We start from the raw sequence: 19,458 nt of genomic DNA, 5'->3' as shown, positions 1-19,458 counted from the left end.
ACATAATTTAAAATATGCATCTTAAACTCAGTGTATGCAGTATTTAGTACTGGAAATTTGGATTTATTTATTTTTCCAGATAAACTCTTATTTCACAACAAAACATACACATATATGTGTAAGTGTGTATAAAAATATGTATGTAAAAAAATTACTGATGGCAGTTTTCATAATGGAATAGAATTTTACTATATGAATAATGAGGAAAGGAGATGTCTGAAATGATACACCAAAAGACAATGCAGGATTCTTCCACTCACTGCCAGCTATTGTTGCTCTCGAATTTGAAGGATAGATGCGCCTTGGAGAGGCTTTTCTTTACTGTTCTGAAGCAGTTGGCTCTGAGTGTAAAGAAAACATCATGCTGAGCTACCAGGAGCAGCATTCATTCTCATTTGAAAGCAGGTCATGCATTCAGCTTTGCTCTCAATTTCCGAATAATCTCAGCAATATGCACCACACACGCTACTTCAGGCTTCTAAAAGGACACATACCGGTAGCATCCCTTAACAGACTTATCTTATTAGTGGTCTGGGCTTGTCTTTTACTTCAGTTTCTAATTTTGCACACCTGCCACAATGAAGCAACCAAGAAGTCTGCCTATGTCATTAACCGACCTTTTTTTTTTTTGGCATGTGAAACCACTCAGCTTTTCCCTCAAAAGAAAGTGAAAAATAGTATCATCACTACAAATTCCGTCATTGCTTCTCAAAAAGTATCTACAGATAAGAAACAAAAACAAATGAACTGTCAGCTTAATACTCAGAACAACAGATTTAACTGGGCATTGTCGCTTTCAACACAACTTCCATTACTGAGGACACAACCCAGAAAGGCATTTAGATCCTATCCCCAAAGGTGGCTGTTGTATGTCAGCCAGTCACATACTCAACTTACTACCCCCAAAGGCCCTCAAAATTAGGAAGCATTGAGTTTTACTTTTATGTCTTTTGTTTCTGTACTGTACATCCACCAAAGAGGGAAAAAGATAACACTTAGCAGCAGCAAATGGTAATTCAGCTACTCTATTGTAGTCTATTTGCACAATTCTAATTATTAAACAACAAATTCAGTAAGGGGAATATAAATTGGGGCCCACTAAAACATTACACAGATTATTCCGTTCGTCTCAATTTGACTGTGTAACAATTACAGCAGTGATAATCAGCTATGGTGGTATGATGCTATTACCTGATCTCTCCTACTCATTGGCAGTTCACTGTAGGTGTGGCTATGTTTGTGCCTGAACTGCTAGATAAAGTTCATGCTATTGATTTTACCACCCCACCCAGATAAAACACCCCCACAGATACTTTGTGATGATCCAGGCGGGTCTTATCCTGTGGGAAGTTAAACCTTTCTAGGTTCTACAAGGTCTGTAATGTTACACATACTAGCTGTTGGAGGCAGCCCGGAGAAGAATCAGAAGATGGACAAGGAGACAGCAAGACTATATAACTGCTTCTGGAAGACTTGCCTTGGAGCAACATCATTCTGAATACATCTGTTTCAAATTTCCTAAGTATCAGCCAGAGGAAAAAAAAAAACCACACCAAAAAGTGGCAAAATAAGCAGTGATGCAAAACTTCAGAATAACACAATCGTTGTTTTATGGGCACTTGTAGAGAGTGTTCTCCATGAGTGCAAATATAACACTACCTGACAAAATAACCCTCTTTCATTAAGAAGCACACCACCATTATCATCTGGAATGACTCCAGTTGCTGTTTCCTAACCAAGACGACACGGGTAGATGAACTGTGCAGCTGTTATAAAAGAATGATTTATATGCTGGCATGTAAGGGATATTGCTACTATGCGTTACAAAGATGTCAATTTTTTAAAAAGTGTGTACCTGAAGTTTCCCAACTGTGTTACTGTAAATGAAAGAATCATCAATCAAAACCAGATACTTCTCTGTTGTGCCTGTATCAGTGGTTAGCCACCCACAGGAAATTAAAAAAATGCTACTTTGCCAGGAAAAGACAATGGCTGTTGTAGTACTTATAACAGCATAGACATTAACGGTGTCAGTGACCTTGGGCTATTTAATAAATGGAAAAGGAGTAGTATTATGTTTACCTTTAAGAAAAGCGGGAAGCAAGACTGGAGCACTATACACCAATCAGCCTCATCTCATGGGCATGGACTCTTGCAACCCATCTCCAAACATAGAAAGGACAGAAAGTTAATCAGGAGCATTTAACATGCATTTACCAAGAGCAAATATTGCTTGACCAACCTGTTTGTATTCTGTGATGAAAACCGTAGCTACACCAATGAGGGGACACTGAGGGGATTTAATATATTTTGACTTTAGCAAGACTTTTGACACTGTATCCCACAGCATTCTCATCTGGAAAATGACAAAATGTGGGCCAATGACCAAAATACTTGGTGAGCTAAAAATTAGCTGGACTGCCAGGCTCACAGGGCAGTAACCAGTGGCTTGACATGTAGTTGATGGCTAGTAATGAGTGGAACACCTCAGGTCTTCATGCTGTTCAACATCCTTCTCGGCATATACTCCACAAATATGCATACAGCACAAAGCTGGATGGGGATAGAGGTGACAGTCTGAATAGCACACTTTTAATCTGAAGTTGATACACTTCAGGGCTGGGCCCACAGAAGCCTCATGAAGTTCAGTAAGGAGGACTGCAAAGCTTTGTTGGTTGAGGCAGAATGAGCCCATGGTACAGCGTGCAGTGGGAGGTGATGAGTCAGCAGTCCCACTGAGAAGTATTATCTGAGGGTTACAGTGGATGCCAAGTTGCCACCCCCACCTTCAGTTAAGCACAGAAGTGAGTCCAGTTCAAAATAACCGGGCATAAAGGTGACAAGAGCTACATGGGAGACGCTAAAGGAACTGTCTTGTTTAATCTTGTGAAGAGAAGGCCAGTGAGTGCTTGATTAACAATGTGTAACTACTTGGAGTGTTATAAACATGTATTATTTTACTCGATTAATTGGATTAATTTGAGTAATGACAGAAAATATAAGGGACAAAAGTAACAAATGGTGATTAAGAAGGTTCAAGCTGGATGTGTGGAAAAAAATTTCAGAGAAACTGTGGAGTTCCCTTCTTCAGAGGCTTTCAAGATTGACTAGACAAAGCCATGACTTGATCTAGCACTGACAATAGTCCCACTTTAAGTCAAAGGTTGGAATAGATGACCTGTAGAGACACCTTCAAGCCAAAATTTCTAGGATTCTATGATTATTTCCCCTCCTTATTTCACAAGACTGTGTAGACCTTTTATTACCAGTCTAACGAAGCTTTTGGAGAGAAGCTGGACTGCAGAGGAAAAGATTCGGCCTCTGTAACTTTTACTTAACCCATTAAATGCTATTATTTTCTGAGAGACTGACCAGTAGACAGCAGCTTTAGTCTAACCAGATGCTAAGTCAGATGGTACCAACCCTATGCCTGCAGCTGCACTGTCAAGCTGTTTTCAGGTAATTCTTTTCCTGCTGGAAGGAAGGAGACATACTGGGGCCAGTTATGCTTGTTCCTGCTGGAATGAGTTCTTCCCTTCCAGTAAAACTGACATTTGTGAACTTTGTAGCTGAAGGGAACATTCTGTGTTGTCAAAGGGGTAGAGGTAGGACTATGGCCTGAAGCAGGTGTACTCTCCAGCAGCAAATGTGTATGTCCATTAATTTTTTCATAATCGAATTCCTATCTTTGTCAGTCATACTCACATAAGCTTAATCATCACTACATCATCTTCTGCCACATCTTGTTCAAATGTAAACACTTCTGTGCCAACATTTTAATCCATGTGCATTTCTTTCTCCAATGTTTTTTTTTTCTCCTTTGTGATCTTTCTCTCTAGCCACTCTCTTTAATTATAGTATTCATGGCAGAAGGAAAGAGAAAGCTTTGATCCATAGTTTAACCAGTCCATAATCAACAGAAGCTTCCTAGTTTCAAACACATGCTTATTTACAGGTCTTTACTAGAACCCCAGAATAAATTCCTCTGCAAACACAGCCGAAGTCGGTCTTTAGTTGCTAATGCTTACTAATTGTTGTCTATAAGCATACAAAACTCAAATATTTCAATCATAAAAACAAATCAGCTGGGACTATAAGGAGACCTATGCTTTGACTTCCCACGTCTTCTTGACTTGATGAGCATACTCTGGCAGAGTCTAGATCTGAACATGTGCATAACTAACATGTGCATACACACCCGTTATTTCTTGGTAGGTTGCTGTCTGAACAATGTTGTTATTATGCTACAAGGTATCATCAGATTTTACTTGTATTTATTGACCCTCATATCTAAAGTCATCTCCTAAAACAAACAAAGCAAAAACTTAACTGAACCAGAACTTTGGTATTTAATCTCAAAGGTACAATCACAGAGATAAAGTCACTCACATTAACTTTCCTTATGTGAGAGCTCGTACATATAAATAGATACCCTGAAAGCAAAACACAGTTCAAAAGAATGCATATTCTAATGGCTAAATTTGTTTAAGTGAAAACAGCTTGCTCTAAAAGAAGCTTTCCACAGACTTTTCCAGATTTTTATTTTTCTCCTAATAAATCAGAAGATATAGTAGTTTATGATAATATTGCTCTATTTTATTTATTTTGCAGTTACTATATTCAGAAATAGAGGGGAAGTCAGACAAAATACAATTTGAGAGTCATATAAAATGACTAGCTGATATCTGTCGTAATTCAGTGAGATATAGGCCACTGTTAAGATACTAAACCTAAAAGAGCATGTTGTTCTCAGATAACATTCAGCATCTTGAAGAAATGTTATCTCAAATGCATATGGAGTTATATATTATGTACATATATATGCTTATTGATATAACACAAACTTACTGATACAGTGAGTCAGTAAGAAATCATCACTTGCTAGTGACCAACACAGGTTTCCCTTTGAAGCAGGGAAAAAACAAATACTACCAAGAGACAAATTTTTAACAGTCTATCAGTTTTATTAAGATTATGAATAAAAACGAAAAGGTTGCCCTTCTTCAAAAACTAAATTCACAGAAAACTGAACTTCTACCACTGTCTTACCTTCCCCACTATCTAATTTTTATTTCATCATTCAACCAGCTTGTACCAGAAAAATCCTAAACAGTGCCTAATGTACCATGTTTGGCAGACTTCCCATTGGAAAGAGTTTCAGGAAACAAGCCTGTGGATTGCTGGGATCGCATATCAATAATCTATAAATTTAATTTTTCAGTTAAAACTGATTTTGTTTTCCAAACCTGCCAAGACCTGGAATGAAAAACAGATGCTTCTCATTTTTTTCCCAGTGCACACCACCTCTCTAGAGGAGATACTTCAAATGCTACAACTAAGGCATTGCACAAGCTTTGTATCATCCTGGTTTCTTTTAAAGTTTACCATACTAAGATGACTTCAGCATTGCCAATGTAGTACCTAGAGTCTCATCTTAATTTCTGAATCTAGCCAGCTGCAGATATTGAAAACTGTTGAGAGATTTACAAAACATAACACAGAACAAGTTGTTACCAGTATAAAAGTGGGATAGACGACTGGCTTAAACTTTACACTGTTGCACTATAAAAAAAGTCTTTAACCTTTTCTAAGCCTTGCATCAAACATCACTAAATAGCTGGAAGGAATAAAAATAGGAGACACCTGTTTGCTGATGAAAAAAAAAATCAAACATGGTCAAAGTATAGATTTTGCTCTTCTAGTAAATGTCAGAGCGTATTTACCAAACAGGAGAGGAAATTTTCCAACGTGGAATGGGTTGTAAACTGCCAAACTTCAGGATAGTCTCAGACACTCTTCCTGATGACTGCAGTCTCCTTCATCTCTCTGGGTGTTTTGCATGTGTTATTTTTTTTTAGTTTTTATCACTCATTTCAAATCATTGAATATTTAGTATGTAAACAAAAGATGTTCATTCCAATAAAGCACTGGCAATGATGAAGTATGTCTTCTGTTCCTTACTTTCATCAATCTTGCAATCAACTGCCTTCTGACAGTCCTCTACATTTACTTGGAAAGCAAAGGTGGGCAAGTGACTTTCTGGAAGTGTCTATTATCTGAGAGCAAACAGCAGTTGTGTTTCTTACTGTAAGACTATCCCAAGAAGACTGTTGATGAAAAAGGAGAAAAATCATAGGATACTTAATAGGAACCAAAGCATCTAGTTTCTGAAGTACATATTCCCTAGTGCTCACTGAGAACAAGCCAGAGCACCTACAGTCTTGCAGGAAACAGTGTCTCAGGGGACACCTATCCAGAATGACAAATACTTGCTTTGGGAAAACTGAGTTCTGGAAGAAATCAAAAAAAGGGAGAGATACACAGCAATATACATGACTCACACAACACTCTTACAGATCATATTGATGACAGATGAGCAATTTTGAACAGTAGACGTGAAGGAAAGCTTGGAAGGGCTTGGAAATTTTATGGATTACAGAAATATCCAAATTCAATCAAAAAATGTTTTAAAATAACCTTTGGGAAGGATCTTAAACTTATGCTTCAGGGCAATCACTGCCTCTGACCAATTAAACTGAGATGTATGTATGGTGGTAGATGAAGAGGTGAGAGGAAAAAAACTGTTTTTCTACTAAGTTCTTCAGGTATTCCTCTGAAGTCTGGTTACCGCACAAGATCAAAGAGAGAACAAGATGAAGGTGAGGTCTGACATTAAATGGCAGTTTCTATGTTCCATTTTCTCTCCCCCAATTCTCTAACATAATTAACAAGTACAAAGAACTACGTGTCAACATTAGACAGGAAGTTATTGAAAATTATATCAACAATGAAAACAAAAGTTTTACAGCAATGCTCAAAAGCTGAGGAAGTTTATTTTATAATAGTTGTTTGACTTGCTTCTAGCATTAGAGCTTCCTAAGATAAAGTGACTTCTACATGAAGTAATTCAAGTATACAAAGCTGGAGAAAAAGAAAAATGTTATCCCACTGGGATTAGTTCCGAGGCAAAAGCACTAATTGTCCAGTGCAGATGAATGGAAACTGGTGAACACTGATCTTTAGCTGTGTCCTACACAGCTGAAATTGAGTTTCAGTATTAAACCTTCAGGAAATAATGAAGTGTCTCATGTAAAACCACGTACAGAAGGAGTATTTAATTCCAGTTGCACAATTCATGACACTTCAGAGAAATTCTAATAGAATTACACTGTATGTCACATTAGGGCATAGAACACATTAACATATATGTATTTTTAAATATGAGTAAATATAAATAGTATTTGAAATTACAGAAGGTTTTTATAGTAAAAAGTATCTTCCTGCTACTGTTACTCTGTCAGATGGACTTATTTATGCTTATTTATAAATACAGGGACAAATTCTAAGGTAGTAACTGATCACATGCATGCATACTGGCACACACATGTGCTTCTCAAAAACTGTATGCCTCCCCTGGAGACTAATTCTGAAATGTCTGTCTTCAATGCTGAACTTAGATGGAAAACAATTTTTATTATTATTCTGGGCTTCAGAAATGTGCAATTTACCTGAATAATACCCTCCTTTCCCTTTCTTTTTCCATCTCCCTTGCCCTTGCCCTCCTCTGGAAAGCAACAATCTGTACATTGATGATAATGTGAAACAGCTTGTGACTAAAAAAAAAAGTTAAAGTGAAGTCTGATTTTTTTCAGACCTACTTTGTTTTGTCACTTTTCACATGCAGGATATAACAAAATCAAACAGCCATAAGCTACACTGTAACTTTTTCAATACATGCCCTTTAAAAAAACAAACAAACAATCAAACAAAACCTGTGGAAATGCTGTTGTTTCATACAATGACTTAAAAGATACTGTCCTTCAAATTCTTTACGTGATCAAAGTTTATGGACAAGAGAATGCAGTTTAGAAAAAGCCTTTCCTTATAGGCAAGTTGAAACACTAATACTTCTATATTTGTTTTAAAATAAGAAACAGCATTTTTCTCTTGCTTTTTTATACTTCCTGTGACTATATTGTATTACAAAACTTGAGCACATTAATTTAATTATTCAAAAATACCATCAAGAACTTTTTTTAACTTGTGGACTGTCAGTCAAAATACAAGGCAGTAACTTTTCTTCTATTTCCAAAATGCCAGTAGATTGAAACTCTACAAAACACTAAGTAAAGGATTTAAGGAATAACATATTAAACATTTTCAACCATCACATTATATGACTTGTTAATTTAATACAACCAAATAGAGAAATCTTCTTTTAATTATGTTGTAACTTTTATAATAGGTTTATTGCTGGTTTTGTCAACAATCACTACAAAAAGGCAAAGTCATTGTTAGCATTATGTGTGCTATTTATATACATGCACTCGGAATATGTATTTTAGAAAAAGAAGAATACCACAAATATCACCACATTTTGAAGACAGAAACAGCACAAATACCGAAGGTGATGTGCGTTTGAATCACTTGTGTAGTATGCTTCAGTATTCCATACAGAATTCTGAATAAATAAACAGCACATTACATCTTAAAGCACTGTGAAATTTTAAATCTTGTTCCAGGTGTTGGATTTTATTTGGGCATGCATGTTTTGGGTAATGTTGAATTAAATATTCTCTGTGTGTGGCTAGAAAAAACGGAAATGTTCTGTTACAGGCACATTCCCAACTGTTTAGTCACTGCTTCACGTTTAATGGGGACATGAACGTGATTCCCAGTAGCTGTTCTTGTTTGGCTACTGTTTCATGAAGTCAGAAAACAACTCAGCTAGAAAAACAAAAACAAAACCCCAAACCAATATACACATCGAGTAGAGGCATCCTCTGTCTTTTTAGGCAATGAATTTTTAAAAGGTTTGCTTAAAAAAACAGAATAGAACAATTGACAATAGCCATTCAGATACAAATTTTAAAATGGTTTTATTCTGAGACTGGGCAGCTATGTGATTTGTACTAGATTTGTGTTTTGCTTTTGTGTGTGTTTTTTTCCTAGAGTTTTTAGCGCCTCATTTCCAGACACTGCTGTCTGCATTTTTGTAGACAATGCTAATTCTCTAGCGGATTGCACTTTACTGTTGAATTTTAGAACTTTAAAATGGCAAGGAGAGTGGTAATTTTAACTAGATGCAGTACCACCATTGTAAATATCACTAGTAAAATGCAACAAGACAGAACATGAATCTATTAAAAAAAAAAAAAGGTAGCCATGTTTGGGATGTGTTTCTTAATGCCTTGCTTTCTTTATGTTCCACTTCTACAGCCTCTTACCATTTTCAGTTTTTCCTATTTCTGTTTTGCTATTTAATTGGCAAAATGCCTCTGTAGATATTTAAAATGGTTTGATACAATGTCTGAATATCAATATAAATACCCACTTGAGTGACAGAATGCTTCCCACCCCACCCCACCCCCCCCGGAAACACTGGGGGGACAGCTATAACAGCTATTCCATCAAGCACATTGCACACATGAAACATCTTTAGATGCATTATTTGTTTTAAATACTCATTCCAAATCCTGTGATCTAGACCTTATGGTAAATATGCCATTATAGGAGAAACCTCTCCAAAACGGATGTGTTGCCTCCTTACAGCTATGATCTGTTCCTTTACCTTTCATGCAATATCATACAAAAAGAGCAATACAAAAAGTGATTGATCCAATCTGAATAAACAAGGGAGCAAGAAGGCATATATCAATCAAAACTTATTAGAAAGTGTGCAAGCTACGAGCACCAAAGCTTCTTCTCAACAAGATTTCTAAAAAATATTTCTAAAATAATTCAGAACTATAAATCACTTGGAGAACTACTTTTTTTAAAATTACGTATTATCATTTTTATGATTACAGTTCTGGTTTTAGTTCAAAGTGTAAAGATATGCTAGGAGTATCAGTTAGCACATGCAGTTTATTAATTGTTTACTTTACATTAGCATGTAGTAAATAAAGCTTACAATGTTTTTCCCTTTTAAGTTGGTCACAGGTATAAGTAAGGAATTTTACTCTGTATCCAGAAAGTAAGAAAAATACAGGACATAATATGCATTTTTATTATACTATTTCTTTTGATAGTATCACAGTATTTTTCACATGGAGACACAAGCATTTGTCGTTACAAAATGGAGTAAATGGTTAGAAATTGTCATTAATGGAAGTACCTACCCTTATTGCTCTGACAGTAAGAATGGGATTTTGATTAAAGAAGTGCAATGTAATGAAAAATCATGCATATATATATATGTATATTTATAGATAAAGTAATTATACATGGAGTGGTATAGGAACATGTTAATATACCAACTTTATATAACCATTCTCCATGGAAACTACAGTTTAGTGATCAGCCATCTTAAGAATAAAACTGAAACACCTATGTTCCCTCTCCTCCCAGCATCAATGAAATGCTCATGTTTTATTACAGGAGGAATAGGGAAGGAGAAAGAAAACCTTATGCCACTGCACAAATCAAAGATTGGCCCACAGCTTGGATACTGTGTGCACTCCTTGTCCCCTCATATCAGTAAAGACAAAACAGAAATTAAAAAGCCTTGAAAAAGGACAAGGATGACCAGAGTTTTGGGATGGCTTCTGAAGGAGAAAGGACTGGGAAAGCCAGAAATAGTTAGCCTGGAAGGAAGGAGCATGGGCGAATATGGCAGTGGCCCACAAAAACAAGGAAAGGATGACTTGGAATCAGCTTTTCATTCTCCTTTTCCACACCAGAATTAGGAGACTTTAAACAAAGCTAGCAGGAGCAGTGCTTAAAATTAAAAAAGGGAGGCATTTTTTTCATGCAACAGGCTATACCTGAGGGTCTGCTTGCTGAATGGTATTGTCACAAACACCTGACTGTTGGCAGGGACCTCTGGAAAATGCCTAGTCCAAGTCCTGTCCTCAGAGAGGTTTATACAGGAAGACTGTGTAAGTACTTAGAGACTCACTAACTTCTACTGAAAAAGCCACAAGACGCTCAGGAAAGCCCCTGTTTGAAGGAGCATAGGAGAGTACTGGAGGACAAGTAATATGCATTCACTTTTCATATTCTTTCCTGACAATCCGCTTATGGCCACCATTGGGAATAGCATACAGGGTTATGGTTCTTGGCTTGAACAAGTACATCCATTCTTGTATTTTCATGTAACCTAATGTGTATATATATAATATATATGCAAAGCCTAAAATAGTCATGCTTCACTAAATGTAAAGAACTAAGCAGCTGGATTATAAAATCAGCATGATATGCAGAACCCATCTCGTAATCTACATCTAAATGGAGGGGCATCTGTTTTCACATGGAGGAGGGAGAGAAAGAAACAGAGTATTGCATACCTATTCACAGCACATATGAAAGTGAGAACCTATTGTTTTAACGACTTGCCCGTTTTAAGAGATTCTAATGTTCCAGTGAATTGGAGTCTCTCCTTCCATATCATAAAATCAGTTTCTTCTTACGCTTATCTCAAGACTCTGAGAAACTTAGATACATAGGTCTGTGTAATGTATTCTCTGCAACTTTGGTCAGAGCTTGCAAGCTGTCTATCAACGGCTAAATGAAATGAAGCTTATTAGTTAACAGCTCATACAGATGAACTCCTTTTGCATACCATGACAGAATTAAATAGCAGCTTTTTTGGACAGAGTTGCATGGGTTGCCCTACAAGACTCTGCACCCCTAGGCTCCCCCCACTATCTGCTTCATACTAGCAATATACTGTTGACCTTATACATGCTCTAAGACAAACCATTCTGCTTATCATTTCTTATCTTACGTGCAATCTGCATGGCAAGAGCTACAGAGTAGGATGTTTTTCAGACTCCAGTTTTCAGTTCATACAGCATGTCCACTCTTGAATTGTTTTAATCCCTTTCCTGGATCCCTGGAGAGGCCCTAGCTAGCTCTGAGGCCTGGTGCTACAGTGGGACACCCTGCGCACACAGATAACGCAAACTAAACCAGAAAGGAACTGGAAACAAGATATTTTAAAATCTAAACTTCGCTTCCTTATCTGTAGAATACAAGGACATGAATGTACTGATCTTAGTTTATTTTCACCAGCTTTTCTTCAGCAGCACAAGAATAAGATTGTAGGACAGCTTTGGTTTTTAATTACATGTTCTACATGTGCTCCAACTGTAGCAAGAAAAACATTCAATGAAGAAAATATACAAAAGAATGTAATGCAAATTTTTTCAAAAGCAATTTGATTTTACTGAGCGGAAGAAAACGGAAGAGCAGTTACAAAAAGAAAACAAAAGGCTTTTCTGAGTGTCAACTGCCACATGAAGAATCTCAAGGAAGAAAAAAAAAATAAGTTGCTTACAGGTTTTGTGGATGTCTTTTCATTGATACCTGAAATCAATTTAGTTGGATACATTCCATCGTAATACTAGTCGTCTATCCTTATGAAAATCAGAAGTCAAGCTAAATTACAGATTTCCTATTTTTCCAGCAAAATTTCTACCACTGGAAGATGTCAGAAACTGGTATATTTTCAAGATTTTGACAAGATGTTCCAAGGATACTAGCTGATGTATACGATGTACTACTATGACTGCTTTGACAACGTTATCACCAAGCTGAGTGGTGCAACTGACATACCAGAAGGACGAGATGTCATCCAGAGAGACCTGGACAAGCTGGAGAGGTGGGCCTGTGTGAACTTCATGAGGTTCAACAAGGCCAAGTGCAAAGTCATGCGCCTGGGTCAGGGTAACCCCCCCCAGTATCAATACAGGCTGGGGGAAGAAAGGATCGAGAGCAGCACTGCCAAGAGGGACTTGGGGGTACTGATGGGTGAAAAGCTGGACATGAGCTAGCAAAGTGCGCTGGCAGCCCAGAAGGCCAACCGTACTCTGGGCTGCATCAAGAGAAGCGTGGCCAGCAGGTCGAGGGAGGTGATTCTGCCCCTCTACTCTGCTCTGGTGAGACCTCACCTAGAGTACTGCGTCCAGCTCTGGAGCCCTCAACACAAGATGGACATGGAACTGTTGGAGCGGGTCCAGAGGAGGGCCACAAAAATGATCCGGGGGCTGGAGCACCTCTCCTGTGGGGACAGGCTGAGGGAGTTGGGCTTGTTCAGCCTGGAGAAGAGAAGGCTATTCTTTACAATGAGGGTGGTGAAACACTGGAACAGGTTGCCCAGAAAGGTAGTGGAGGCCCCATCCCTGGAAACATTCAAGACCAGGTTGGACGGGGCTCTGAGCAACCTGATCTAGTTAGCTGTGTCCCTGCTCACTGCAGGGGGTTTGGACTAGATGACCTCTAGGGGTCCCTTCCAACCCAAAACATTCTATGATTCTGTGATTCTATGATTTTAATTTAGTATTGAAGTAACTATTAGGTTACATTCTTTTACAAATGCTAGTGAATACTTGGTTAAACACGAATCAAACGTCCTTCAACCTTTTCACATGTACACGTGAGATTATGAACAGCAGTACCCAGTCTTTCAATACCTATTCATTACAATCAGTTCATAGGTACAAATGAGTGGTGAATATCATAAAAAACATTTAAAAATAATTGCACTTTATTTCAATCATAGAATCGTTGAGGTTGGAAAAGACCTTTAAGATCATCAAGTCCAACCATTAACCTAGCACTGCCATCCTACCACTAAACCACGTCCCTAAGCACCACAAATACCCATTTTTAAATACCTCCAGGGATGGGGACCCTCCAGGGATGGGGTCTCAAACACTGCCCTGGTCAGCCTGTTCCAATGCATGACAACCCTTCCAGTGAAGAAATTTTTTCTAATATCAAATCTAAACCTCCCCTGGTGCAACTTGAGGTTATTTCCACTCATCCTGTCACTTGATACTTGGGAGAAGAGACCAACACCCACCTTGTAGAGGGTGATTAAGTCCCCCTTCAGCCTCCTCTTCTCCAGACTAAACAACCCCGATTCCCTCAGCCACTTCTCGTAATACTTGTGGCTCCAGACCCTTCACCAGATTCGTTGCCCTTCTTTGGACATGCTCCAGTACCTCAATGTCTTGTAGTGCAGGGTGCAAAACTGAACACAGTATTCGATGTGCAGCCACACCAGTGCTGAGAACAGGGGCATTATCATTTCCCTAGTTCTGCTGGCTACACTATTTCCGTTATAAGCCAGGATGATACCAGCCTTCTTGGCCACCTGGGCACACGGCCCATTCACATTCAGCCAGATGTCAACCAGCACCTCCAGGTCCTTTTCTGCCAGGCAGCTTTCCAGCCACTCTTCCCCAAGCCTGTAGTGTTGCATGGGGTTGTTGTGACCCAAGTGCAGGGCCCAGCACTCGGCCTTATTGTACTTCATACAATTGGCCTCAGCCCAGCCAGCCAGCCTGTCCAGGTCCCTCTGTAGAGCCTTCCTACCCTCAAGCAGATCAAGACTCCCACCCAACTTGGTGTCATCTGCAAACGTACTGGGGGTGCACTTGATCCCCTCATGCAGATCCTTGATAACAGAAATGGCCCCAGTACTGAGCCCTGGGGAAGACCACTTGGGACCAGCCGCCAGCTGGATTTTAACTCCATTCACAACTCTTCGGGCCCGGCCATCCAGCCAGTTTTTTACCCAGCAAAGAGTACGCCCATCCAAGGCATGAGCAGCCAGTTTCTCAAGCAGAATGCTGTAGGAAACGGTGTCAAGGGCTTTACTAAAGTCCAGATAAACAACATGCACAGCCTTTCCCTCATCCACTAAGTGGATCACATTGTCATAGGACATCAGGTTAGTCAAGCAGGACCTGGCTTTCATAAACCCATGCTGACTGGGCCTGATCACCTGGTTGTCCTGAATGTGCCATGTGATGGCACTCAAGATGATCTGCTGCATAACCTTCCCTGGCACCAAAGTCAGACTGACAGGCCTGTAGTTCCCCGGATCCTCCCTCTGGCCCTTCTTGTAGATGGGTATCACGTTTGCCAACCTCCAGACAATTGTAGCCTCCCATTGGAGCCTCCCTGGTTAGCCAGGACTCCTGATAAATGATGGGAAGTGGCTTGGTGAGCACCTCCACCAGCTCCCTCAGTACACTTGGGTGGATCCCACCCAGCCCCATGGACTTGTGTGTATCTAAGTGGTCGCTAATCATTTCCCCTTGGATTATGGGGGCTTCATTCTGCTCACCATCCCTGTCCTCCAGCTCAGGGGGGTGAGCATCTGGAGTAAATGTAGAACAACATTTTCCTATTTTAGAATTCTTTCTCGCTAAAATCTTGTGAGCTGAAAAAAAAATTTTAACATTCTGTTGATAAGGTATTCTGTTGACCAAATATTCACTCTTACATGGCCTTGGAATACAAAAATCAAACCCACAGAATTGCCTTTAAAGTATAAACTAATCTCTGAAAAATGTTGTCAAAAAGCTTCAGTTCTGAACCAAATAATGTAGTCAAATATAATCAAAAAGGACCAGTCTCCCTTTATGAATCGAAGGACAGGATCGAACTTACTTGTGACCCTACACATTTCAAAGACCAACAGTTATACCACTAAATTTAAATTCTGAAAAAAAAATTACTTGGAGCGGATGAGAAAAGACAAAGTGACATCAAAAATTACCTCTGTTTTCCCTAACAAAAATATTACAAAACCTAAATGTGCTATATAATGTGTTGAAAAAGTACAATGAAGCTATAATATTCAACAACTTAATTTATGGCAAGGCCTGTCATAAGGTTGTTGACGTTATTTTCACCTGATCAGAGTGAAAGCACTGCAGAGATAATCCTTCTCAAGATAGCACTAACTTTGAAACTAGTCAGCAGAAGTACCTGAAATGCACATTTGAAAAAGGCTCAATGTAAGTATGAGTGGGGAAGGAGGAATTTTTTTCCTATTATTATTTTTACTTTTTAAAATACCAAGCCAAACATACTGAATGGTCTGGGACCAAAAGATGTAAAAAGTGAGGAAGAGCCAATGTACTTTAAATATAATGAAAAAAATCTTGAGTATTTTATTTGGAACAGTTCATCTTCCTTAAAATCCTTGGAAAATACTATGAAAAGAGTTCAGAATTCCTATTACATATGCATTGTATCAACCATATGTAGGTTGGGTTGAACTGTCTTCTGAAAGACTCCCTGAGTGCAATGATACCTTTATTATTAATTTGCTAGTTTATATAGTGTTAGTTGTTGTGACAGCCAGTTCTTTTAATTAAGAAGACTAAAATACAAAGCAAGGTAGGTGGGCATTCTTTCAGATGGTAATCTTTTTCCTGAAGCCCTTATCCAGTGGCAGTCTGCCCAGGATAGAACTGAATTACAACTCCCAGCACCCCTCTCATTTCCAATGAGTTGTTTTAATTTTAAACCAAGGATTTGAAGACAGAAAGGTATTTCAGATAACATACAATTCAAGGGCTATCCCAAAGGGTATTTTTCATATTAATTTCAGGAAGAAGCCTGTAGGATTGTTCACGTTACTGATTCCCACATAATTCAAGAAAAGTTGAATCATTCACTATACTACTGGGTAAAATATCACATACATCATAGCTGAAGCTGGCAGTGCTGCCCACAGTTAGGACAGTCTGACACCCATCACTGGACACTTTTCATCACTTGCTATTTCCAGTTTTACCAGCTATAATGATACAAACATCCCAAGCCAGATCTGCAAAACAAGGAGACTCTAAACCACACTGGATTTTTTCTTTCCTCCTGCCCATTCCTCACCGAGTGCATAACGGGCATTAAGACTCCTTATTCATTTGGATGTTTGTGACGTTTTGCTAGAACAGGAGCTATTTCTCCCTTATTTTTCAATTATTCTGCTCTTCCATCCTCTGCATCACTCCTATTCTCCAGTCTGTAGGTAAGTTTTGTTCAGACTGCTTAAAGCAAGTGGAAGGCATGGTAAGAAAGGAGGAGTGTTCACATCATAATGTTCACAGTACAGGAGAAAACCCAACTTAATGATCTTTTGATGTTTCTTATTTCCACCTTGTACACATTACTTGGAACGGCAGCAGCTGCTGAAGGGTAAGAGCGAGAGCTACGCCTGTCTTCTGAAACATATCAACATAGAAGAGGCAATCCGCTGAAAAAAGTCCTCTCTCCAGATCCCCTCAGAATACTAATCTACCAAGTATGGCACTTCTTTTTGCAGGATCACAACCATATCTCACATCAACTTACTACTACTGTACATTACATCACTCATGAAAACCTGTGTGCTCTTGGCAACACTAAAAATCCTGATTTTAATTGTTTATAATTTTCCTGACTCTGAATCCATAAACACCTCCTCCCGATGGCCAATGTTGGGCTCAGAAGCAAGTGCAAGGTAGGTACCCTCACAATGTTTGGCATAAGCTTCCAAGCAGAAGAGAGGAGAAATGAAAGTAAATTTCATTTAATTAAGGAGACTCATTTGTGAAAGAAGAAAGGATACTACAGCATTCACAGCTTCAAATAAGGAGGCCAGAGTGAACACCAGCCAAGAAAGAAAAAATAGGAGAATGCACAGGATTGAATTTGCAGACTGGTGATAAAACAATAGAGTCTCAACAAATTACCAGACATCTGAGCCACACAAATAGTCTTTGTGCAGGTAGCAGCCCACCGCAGAAGTAAGCTAATGTGAATTATTTTAGCATGTGTTGAGAGGTTTAAGCTAAACCATAATATATTTGAGTTATCATGGGACCAATACTATTTAGTGTCTTCATCAATGACATAATGGGAATGAGGGCAGCATGTGTTGAGAGGTTTAAGCTAAACCATAATTTGAGTTATCATCGGACCAATACTATTTAATGTCTTCATCAATGACATAATGGGACTGAGGGCACCCTCAGCAAGTTTGCCAACACCACCAAGCTGAGTGTGGCACTTCATACACTGGAGGGAAGGGATGCCATCCAGAAGGACCCTGGTGGCTTGAGAGGTGGGCCCATGCGAGCCTCATGAAGTTCAACAAGGCCATGTGCAAGGTCCTGGACATGCATCAGGCAAATCCCCAGTATCAAAACAGACTGGGGGATGAAGGGAATGAGAACAGCCCCATAGAGAAGGACTTGGGGATATCGGTAGATGAATAATGAGACACGCACTGGCAGTGTGCACTCGTAGCCCAGAAAGCCAACCACATCCTGGGCTGCATCAAAAGAAGCATGGCCAGCAGGTTCAGGAAGGTGATTCTGTCCCTCTACTCCACTATCATGAAACACCACCTGGAGTACTGTGTCCAGCTCTGGGGGACCTAGCACAAGAAAGACATGAACCTGTTGGTTGGAGTGAGTCCAGAAGATGGTGTCCAGCTCTGGGGGACCTAGCACAAGAAAGAATGGACCTGTTGGTTGGAGCGAGTCCAGAAGATGATCAGAGGGCTGGAGCACCTCTCCTATGAAGACAGTCTGAGCGAGTTGGGGTTGTTGAGCCTGGAGAAGATAAAGCTCTGGGGAGACCTTCTAGCAGCCTCTTTCAGTACCTGAAGGGGGCCTACAAGAAAGCTGGAGAGGGACTTTTTACAAGGGCATGTAGTGATAGGAAAAGGGGTAATGGCTTTAAGCTGAAAGAGGGTAGATTTAGATTAGGTAGAAGGAAGAAATTCTTCACTCTGAGGGTGGTAAGGCACAGAAGGAGCAGGTTTCCCAGAGAAATTGTGGATGCCCCCTCCCTGGAGGTGTTCAAGGCCAGGTTGGATGGGGCTTTGAGCAACCTGGTCTACTGGAAGGTGTTCCTGCCTCACTGCATGAGGCTGGACTAGATGACCTTTAAAGGTCCCTTGCAAACTCAAAATATCCTGTGATTCTATGATCATGAATATAATCATATTATCTCATTTGACATCTGGAGATTTTATCTGTCAATGTGTCTGTGTGCCTCAAGAGTCATTTTATCTTCACCATTTAGTTGTAGGATAGAAATTAATCACAGATGATGATCCTCTCAAATTCTGGAAAACAATGCCAGCAATCAATGCAAATATTTCCTTAAGTTACAACAACAATAATTCCTGGCTGTCCAATTCTGTTGAATATTAATGAAGTTCTGTAACTATTAACAGAACGAGACAAAGGATTAACAGGTGAAAACTGAACCACAGATTGAAAGTAATACGTTTGTTTCTTAATCTTCATTTCATAGGAAAGAAAATTAGTTTCATTTCTTATAGTGTCGGAAGGGAAGTCAGAACCGGAGTAACGATGGAATCTCAATATGAGGTATGGTCGTTCTCCTTTATTGCGCAGCTAGCAAAAGCATATATAGGCAGAAAACAGTAACATACACACGAGTCGCACTGTGGTTGGTAGAACGCCACTATACACACGCCTCCATTGCTACCATGATTGGGACAGATCATCTGTCCATGCAGAGGGGCTTCTCCATCTCTTCCGGTCATAGTTCCGCCCACTTCTGCTGCAGAGCATGGGCTGTCGAACAGGACTAAGTCGTGCCCATTCTCACTCAGCCACTCCTCCACATTATAGTACATTATAAAGCTATCAAACTGTTACACACAGGTAAGAATGATCATTCTTGCCTTAACATTAG

At 39.3% G+C, this 19,458-nt stretch overlaps 1 protein-coding gene across 1 annotated transcript in view; it reads right to left on the bottom strand.

Moving 5' to 3' along the window:
- Positions 1 to 19,458, bottom strand: part of EYS (eyes shut homolog) — a 904,272-nt gene that overhangs the window by 472,431 nt on the left and 412,383 nt on the right. The window lies entirely within an intron of this gene.

Source organism: Egretta garzetta, unplaced genomic scaffold, assembly GCF_000687185.1.
Source record: "Egretta garzetta isolate BGI_Z169 unplaced genomic scaffold, ASM68718v1 scaffold55, whole genome shotgun sequence".
Classification (NCBI taxonomy): Eukaryota; Metazoa; Chordata; class Aves; order Pelecaniformes; family Ardeidae; genus Egretta; species Egretta garzetta.
The sequence above is the reverse complement of the archived record's forward strand: the minus strand, read 5'-3'. Positions and strand labels throughout refer to the sequence as shown.